At 47.3% G+C, this 9,043-nt stretch overlaps 1 pseudogene; it reads right to left on the reverse strand.

Annotated features, from left to right (window-relative positions):
- Positions 1 to 4,252: 4,252 nt before the first annotated feature.
- LOC112912071 (T-cell surface glycoprotein CD1a-like) lies at positions 4,253 to 7,033 on the reverse strand (annotated as a pseudogene).
- Positions 7,034 to 9,043: the final 2,010 nt, after the last annotated feature.

Raw genomic sequence — 9,043 nt, forward strand, 5'->3', positions numbered from 1 at the left:
CCTTTGTTTTCAGCTTCAATATTTTACATAACTTTATCTTCTTTATCACTTTGTCATCCCTCTGCTTCTTCCATCCCTGTGATCATTACATCCAGTCAGTTTTAAATCTCAGTTATAGCATTTTTATTTCAGCCCAACCAGTTTTCAAGTCTTTTATCTCTAATGTAAGAGACTTCCTGGTGTCTTCTGTGTTTTTCTCAAGCCCACCTAGTATCCTTAAGATTGTTACTTTAAATTCTGGATCAGACATATTATTTATCTGTTTCAGTTATTCCCTAGCTGTGACTTTTTTTTGTTGTTGTTCTTCTTTTTGGGATGAATTCCTCCATTTTGACAATTTGTCTAGGTCTCTGTCTTCTCTGTGTTATGAAAGCCTGTTGTGTTTCCTATTCCTGAGAGTAATGGCATTATTATTAATAGATCTTATACTGTCCAGGGCCTGGAGCTTCAGGAAGTATCTCTTGTGCTGTGTGCACTCTGCTTCTGTGTTTTGGCTGCCCTTTCCCTCAGGTCAGTCATCTACAGAAGATCTCCTAGGCTGCAGCGAGGAGTGTTTGCAGCTTGTCAGAGTGTGGTGAGTTTTAACTGGGTGTGCCCTGGTCTGCTTGTTAAATGAGACCTGATGTAACTTTCACCAGAAATGAAGCTTTGCAGAAGTCTCTGGTTGGTAGATGTGATGCATGTTGTGGTTACTGCTGGTCTTTTAGGGAGGGCTCCCTACCCTGGTTCTTGGGCACACTTGTCTGAAAATCAGCACCTGCAGAGCTCAGGGGGAGGGATTGGTGAAGTGGTTTAGGCTACCACTGTTATCCTTGTCTGCTTACTGAATTTAGCTTATGCTGAAGGGCAAGAGAGGGAAGTGGTGCCAGCCCACTTCCTCATCCATAGACAGGAGATCCTGTACTATTTCCCTGAAGAATGCATACCCAGAAGAGTGAACAATCTGCCCTCATGTGTCCCAGGTGTCCCTCAGATCCCTTCCTTCACCCTGTCTGTGTCTAAACCATCTTTTACCCAACAGGAAAGTGCCCCCTGTGTCCTAACTCAACCAGTCTGGCTGAGTTTTAAAGCAAACTTTAGGGTGGCATGGTGCAGGCTCCCACTGGTCCTTGGGGAAGGTCTCGTCAGGATGCAACTGGTGCAGATTTGTTCCAGAACAGCAGTCACACCAAAGCACAGGGGCTTATGGTTTGGACTGAAGGGCAGCAAATAGCTGGTGTCCAGGTAGGGCACCCTCTGCAAGTGTCTGTACCATGCTCTGATGTGGGGAAAGGTAATGGTGATCTCCCTTGGCTTTTGTGTCCCTGGTGATTCAGTACCACCTCTCCCAGATATGCTCCAAGAAGGGCTAAGCATCTCTCCTGTGTATCCCAGGGAATCCTCAGATCATGTTGTCTGCCCCCAGGCTTCTGCCTTCCTTTATCATAGGAGCATTGTAGTGCCCACCAACTCTACCCTGGCCAGTAGTGGGAATCTAAGACTCTACTCTTTAAGCCCCACTGATTGTAGCAACTCATGAAAATCAGCCCCACTCCTTTTCCCAGACAATGGCGGCAGGGAAGTGTTCTCTTTCTGTGATCCCCTGCAGGCTCTGCACTCTCTCTTCTCCTTTCTTTCCCTCTTCTCTGTTTGTGACCACGGCTTCCTCCCATCCACCACACCTGTGATCTGTTTCTTCCCCAAGCCACAATTCCACCCCTCCTACCTTTCATGATGTGGCATCTTCTCTCCCTCTAGTTGTGCAGTTTGTTTGGTCATCAGATTGATTTCATGGGTATTCAGAATGATTTGATATTTATACAGCTATGTTCATGGGATGAAGCAAGCCCTAGACCATTCTATTACTCTGCCATCTTAGCTCTTCCATCCCAACCCTCTTCTTTCTTTTCCTTTCTTTATCTTTCTTGTGGTGAGAACACTTGGGATCTACCTTCTTGGTAAATTTCACATATACAACTTCTCTGCCTTCTTGCAGGCAGACTTCATCCTCAGACTTGCTTCTCTGGTGCTGAAAAATGGACAGTAGTTGTCTCATGTTTTATACATAAAACCTTAATATCCAGGCAAAGAGAGAGCATCTCATTTTTCTCGATTTGTGACAAAAATCAGGCTTTGTATGATCTGCACCAGCTGGAGCAGGTGACTTGATCTGAACCATCACTCTGGGTCAGGACAAGTGACACCTGTCTGATTATTGGCCTGAACTGGAGGTTACCTCTTGTCCATCCTTCAGCCTGTTTCATTGTCAAGGATGCTTTCTCCTGATGGCTTCAGGTTGATGAGAGCCCAGGGATATCCATGAGGTTGGAGTCAACTAACCAAAAACCACATGACAGTCATGCAAGGATGATAAGCCTGGAACATAGAGAAGCAGCCGCACAGTCTGATCCAGGTGAGAAGATTGTGGAAGTCCCATGATTTGCTCTCCCCCCTTCCTGTCTTTTCACCTTTGCCACCTCTCCCATCTCAATGTCATTTTCCAGAAATATCCTCATGTGCAGCAGTGGCTGTTTACACTTGGTCCCTCTGGATGCTCTCCTCCCCAGAGCCCCTCCTCGACCCCTAAACAAAGTAGAACAAAGTGCTTTTTCCCTTGTTCAATTAAAATAAGAAGCTCTACTAACTGGATAGAAACAATGAAAACCATAATCAAGGCAGGAAAGCAAAACTTTCAAGCTCCAAAAACAGTGATGACTTCTTCTTCCCCTACTCCTTGACACTCAAAGTATCCCTGCTGCATGGTCAGGGCTTGAGAATGGTTTGAGTTAATTAGTGAAACCTAAAATAACTGAAGTCTAGCCATGGATGTCTCCACTCACACTGCCATGAGGGTCATTACTCACAAAGGATCTATCTTCATTATTCAGAGTCTGTGCTGATTGACATACCTGCAGACATTGATTTGTAGCCCCAGACACACATGCTCACCATGTTCATGGTACTTAGATTGGCCCAACATATGTCACCCATCACACGTGTTCCCAGGTGAGGCAGAACCAGTGGCCTCTCTGCCTTCCTGTTTTAATTACTACACTGTAAGCATGTGTCTTATTCATGGCCCAATTTCTGGTTGGGCCATGCTGCTGCAATTTCTGCATATACATGTTCCTTCTTGGTTATTTCATTGTTCAAAATGGCCCTGAAGCTAGAGCTACAGGGATGACTAGTGTTCTTAAGCACAAAAGGGTAGGATGCGCCTCACAAACAAAACACCAGTGTACATAAGGCCCTCTCAGGCTTGGGATGCAGGGTTGCAGGTCATGAGTTCAGTGGTAATGATTCAACAATGCAGTAAATCCAGGAGAAAGAACAGGAAATTTGTGAGGTCTATGTGGAGCATGTCACTAACCAAAAGGAAAGAAAAACCTATAAATTTGGCATAAATCACCAATATTTTTTAAAGATTTATTTATTTTTTCATGAGAGACACAGAGAGAGAGGAAAGGCAGAGACACAGGCAGAGGGAGAAGTAGGCTCCTTACGGGGAGCTCGATGCAGGACTCGATCCCAGATCCTGGAGTCACAATCTGAACCAAAGGCAGCTGCCCAACCACTGAGCCACCCAGGCATCCTGAATCACCCATATTTTTATTGAGAACTTATTCCATGCAAATGAGACAGTTTGCAAAGGTAGAAATATTTAAAAGACATGGACTTTGCCCTGAAGAGGCTTAAGAGTTAGAAGGGAAAAGAAACTATAGGAGGGATCAAGGGCTGCAGGGCAGCAATAAATTAGACAGAGTGCACATCAAGGTGGTGGAATTTCTTACAAAATACACTGATTCTGGAGACAGAACATGAGGGACTCCTAACTCTGGGAAACGAACGTGGGGTGGTAGAAAGGGAGGTGGGCGGGGGGGTGGGGGTGACTGGTTGACGGGCACTGAGGGGGGCACTTGATGGAATGAGCACTGGGTTTTATTCTATATGTTGGCAAATTGAACACCAATAAAAAGTAAATTTTAAAAAATACACTGATTCTATTTGTGAAACAGGGAATTGTCACTGGAGGAAATGCTATTTGATGCTTGCAAACCGTGGAAGTTGCTGAGAATTCATTTTACCCTAAGTTCAATTTTGAGATTTAAGTTGCAAATGAAGTTGAACAACAAATCCAGCTAAATTTCACTTAGTTTTTATTGTCGACTAATCATTAAGCACAAATGAAAGATAAAGTTGCACACAGAAGATTATGAGGACATCACCACTAAGCTGAGTTTAGGTATATTTTGGTCCATGGGCTCCTGGATTCTCACTCCAAATGAAAGCCAGTGGACTGAGGTCTCCAGTGTGTTTTCCTGGGAGGAACAGAGGAGGAATCTCTCTGCAGCAGGTGGAGGGGAGGGCTTCAGGGGGGAAGGGCGCGGGCGGCAGGAGGGCTGAGGACACACTGAAAGGTGGGGAGACACGTGGAAAAGAGCAGGAAGGGGGCTCCAGAGACTCACCAGCGCATCCAGAGCCACCACGCCAGGCCTGCCAGGAACACCAGGAGCACAATAACTGCCAGGAAGACCAAGCCCACTGAGGGGGGCTGCTCTGTGGGGTTGGGCACAGAGGGTGTCATTTCCCATCCACCCCGGGTTGAACTGCACCACCCTGGTCCTCTATGTTCCTGAAAACCTCTGCCTCACCAGCCACCCTTGCACCTCTCTCTTCTCCCATCCCTCCTCAGAGATGGACACTTCACCTAACCCTATGCATCCTCCCACATTTACAGGGCCTTCACCCTCAGATCTTTCATTTCATGGATTACTCACCTTTTGTCCTTTTGGTGGAGATTTCCTAGATTCCCAAATTTTTCATTAGGCTCCTGCTCTGCTATAGCACCACTCACCCCCTTTCCCAGCCGGGCCCAGCTCTTTCTCACCCCAGTGGAGGACCATGTCCTGGCCCCTTAGACTGCGGTGTCTCACCCGGCAGGACAGGCCAGCTGTCTCCTTGACTTTCACATCCAAGGACACCTGACGGTACCATGTCCCATCACCTCACTGGGCGCCCTGTTGCTCCTGCTCACCCCGCATCCATGTCACCCGCACAGGCTTGGGGTAGAAGCCGGAGACGTGGCACACCAGCCGCAGATGGTCAGGCCTGGGGCTGGGGCCAGTGGACAGCCAGGCCTCGGGCCTCACTGTGGAGACAAGACAGGAATTCACAGACTGAGGGGAGGTCCTCATATCACTTTAGACAGACACACCTTTCCACCTCTAGAAATCTGCCACCATCATTGTCTCTCTCCCTCAACTCTCTTCTTACCTTGACTTTGAGGGAATGATGCAAATTTATGATTGTAGAGTTCTTGGGGGAGGAAGCAGGACTGACCTTGTCACTGCAGATGTGTCTTCCCTGCAAGAAGACCCAACAGGAACTGGGGGCAGGAGTCACTGATGTGTGTTTGCAGTCTTACATTGATCACATGGTATTGATTGAATAGTCTGGACACCTGCTGAGCCCTCCTTCCTCCGTTTGGAGATGGCCACCATAACTTGTTCTGGAAACTCACAAGATCTTCCCCTTGATAGGAAATTCGCATAAATCCTACTGATGTTTCTCCAATGTGCAGCTCACAGCCTTTTGCTGCTTATACCTGAAAGGGATCTGGGGAAAAGAGACTGTGAGTTTCAGCACAGCGGGATTGAAAGAGATGAATTGAATGAGTGGAAGCCAAGGATGATGGGAGCAGAGAGAGAAGTTCAGGGGATTTTAGAGAATGGAACAAAGCTTGGTTTTAGTAGAGGCTCACACAAAGGGGAAGTGGTAGTCACTGGAAGCAGAGGAAGAGGTGAATAATTGAGGAAGGAGCTAATGCTGGAGGAGGGGTATGAAAGGTGTGGGCAGAGAATATGGAAGGGCTCATCAACAAATTGGGGTAAAACAATCTACAGTCAAGGAACAATGGGGTACAGGGAACACATAGGTAGACATGCTGGTGGATAGAATGGAGAGAAAAATACAGTTCAAGGAGTCAGGCACAGAATGAGGACCAGAGGTGCTTGGTTGGAGGCCAGGGAAAGTAGTGTTCGTGCGAGACACTAGTGGGACAGGAGAGCCCAGCCTGTGGTCAATGAGAGGAGTGGGATGGAGCAGAAGATGTGAAGCTTTTCAAAAATCGGGGTCTGGCTTCCACCCCCTCCCCTAAAAGGTGTAACTCAGTTTCAAAATGGAGAGATATGAGGTTCAGAAGGCAGTGGAGGCTCTTTCCTTCAGGAACACAGGACACGAAAGACATATAACCAGCCGCTTCCATCCCACCCTGGAGGGAACTGAACTCACATTCAAGCTGCCATTCACTGAAATGATCTTGAAATATCAGAGGAACTCTAATGGAGAATGTATGGAATGATCTTTGTTCTTCCATCAGTTCCTTGTTGCTGAAATTGCCCCTGGACCAAGGCCACATGCATGTGAAAGTGCCAGAGTCACTGTCCCAGCCGTGAGTCTGCAGCTCATCCAGCCAAGCTGAGCCTTGATTTTTGTGTCCAGGAACAGCTGTAAAAGGATGTGGTCAGGATGATCTGGAAGGAGATTGGCTCCTGGAAGACTGTGGGAAAGGACAGATAGACTGAGGAAGAGGAGGACATTGGGAAAGAGAGGGAATGGGTAAGATGCTGGGGACGGGACCCAAAATCTGGAGGACAGAGAAGCCATAGTCGACTCACGAGACAAGTTCTGCCCCAGAGCCTGAGCCTCGCACCCATCCTTCAGGGGAGCACAGGGCCCTGGGGCTGGGGATGCTCAGGGAGTAAGCAGGCTGACTCTCTCATCCTCAAGTATGTGTGGAAACACATGCCACAAGCACACACACCCACACACAGACATGCACACCCATATGCATATACAAACACAGATATACAAACATGCATACTCCCAGTTCCTCACATGCACAAACACACAGATGCACAAAAGCACTTAAAAACATACACATACACACTCATATACACAATTGAAGCCACTGGGCAGGACCGGGGCTTTCACCATCTTCGCTGTCACCCCCCGGGAGGAGAACCACCAACAGCACAAGTTGCAGGAACAGCATCATGTTTGCAGATGTTCTTTCTCTTGCAAAGTCGCTCTTTGACGTCTGTCCTCACACACCGACCCCCTCCCAGCCCCTCTCCTCTGACTTCCTCTCCACACACAACCCTTCCCTGAGTCTCTGCAACAACGCAAATGTGCTCCTCCTGGACACCTACTCAGTCTCACTTCCCCTCCTGCTCTGACCATCCTCTCTGGCTTCCAGCTTCTCCCTTCCAGCTTCTTCCAGTGCCCATCCCGCCCTGCCCGCTGATTCAGATGCTACAGACCAAGTCCTGTGTGGCCTGGAAAACGGGCCCCACCTCTCAGCCCTTTCTTCTCACCCAGACAGTAACCCAGGAAAACACCCGGCTCCCAGGACCAGCCCTGGACCTGCTGTCCCTCTGTCCCTTTGCCCTGTGACCCCCCCACCCCAGGTATTTCCTTCCCCGTCCCACCCTCACCCCAGCTCCTTCACATCTCTGACTTCTCACTGCTTGTGCCAAAAAACTAATCAGCCAGGAAAATCTGAAGATCTACCTGGTTTTATTAAGTGATTCAAGAATGGGGCAGCCTCCCACCTGGCAGGTAAGGGGAGTTCTGAGCAGTGGTGCAAATGGAGGGTTTCATAGGAAGGAAGTTGGTGAGAGAAGAGAAAGGGGTGTTTCAGGGAAGGTCCCTTACCCTCAACTGGGAGAGCAGGCGGTCTAACCATGCAGATGACCTCCGTGGGGATGGAGAGGGCCCATGTGACAGAGAACCTCCCTGGGCCAAACCAGAGACTCCCTCACTGATGGTGAAGACTTCCCTTTCTGGGGGAGGTGGGAACTGCAGCTGGTTAGAGATTAAGCCAGATCTGGGGACTTGGTCTGGAACAAAGTGCCATTTGGGCCCAAGGGAAGGGTTTCTTTTCCACAGATGCTCTATTTGCTTGTCCATATTCCCCATGATTGTAGCAGCCTCAGCAACCCCCAGTCCTCCATTATTCTTCGGGAGGAACCAGCAGACATCACAGAGACCACAGAACATGGAAACATCTGAAGAGTTCCCCCTCCATCTGACTGGCATTAATACATATTCACTCAGGACCAGCCACTTAGCACCTGGCTGGACCCAAGCACTGTGCTGCCTTCGTTAAAGTCCAGTGTGCGCAGGGCAGGCACTGTGTTCAAGGAGCATTGAGTCTACCTGGGAAGAAAAACGCATAAATCAAAAACTATACAGTTTTGTGTGCTCGGTTAGTTCTTAGTTTGGTTGGTTTTATTCTGCTATAGTAAACATGCCACGTTAAATTAGTTTCTGGTATACAATATAGTGATTCAGTAATTCCCCACATTACTTAGTGCTCATGAACCTAAGTGTAATGCTAATCCCATCACCTGCTTACCTTCCCCCACCAACCTCCCGTCTGAGAACCAGCCGTGTGTTCTCTATATATGAGAGCCTGTTTTATCCTTTGTTTCTTTTTTCTTTCTTCCTTTATTTTGTTTATGAATTCCACATATGAGTGAGACCATATGGGATTTATCTTTCTCTGGCTGTCTTACTTCACTTCCCATCATACTCTCTAGCTCCATCCAGGTTGTTGCACTTGACAGGATTTCATCCATTTTTATGGCTGAGTAACAGTCCATTGTGCGTACACACCACACCTTTTTTTCTTGGTTCATCTGTCTATGGACATTGGGCTGTAGAATGTAATGCTGCTGTGAACATCAGAATGCACATATCTTTTCATTTTAGTGTTTTCATATTCTTTGGGTAAATAGCAAGTAGTACAAACACTGGATCATATAGTAACTCTTTTTAATGTTTTGAGGAACCTCCATGCTCTTTTCCACAGTGGCTGCGCCAGTGTGCATTCCCACCAACAGAGTGCAATGGTTCTTTTTTTCTCTCCATCGTCTCCAACACTTGTTTCTTGTATGTGTTTCTTTATATATATATATAATAATTATATATAATTATATATTATATATATAACACCAGTCTGACAGATGTGAGGTGATATCTCATTGAGATTTGATTTGCA

The sequence above is a fragment of the Vulpes vulpes genome, chromosome 5 (genome assembly GCF_048418805.1).
Source record: "Vulpes vulpes isolate BD-2025 chromosome 5, VulVul3, whole genome shotgun sequence".
In the NCBI taxonomy this organism is placed as follows: Eukaryota; Metazoa; Chordata; class Mammalia; order Carnivora; family Canidae; genus Vulpes; species Vulpes vulpes.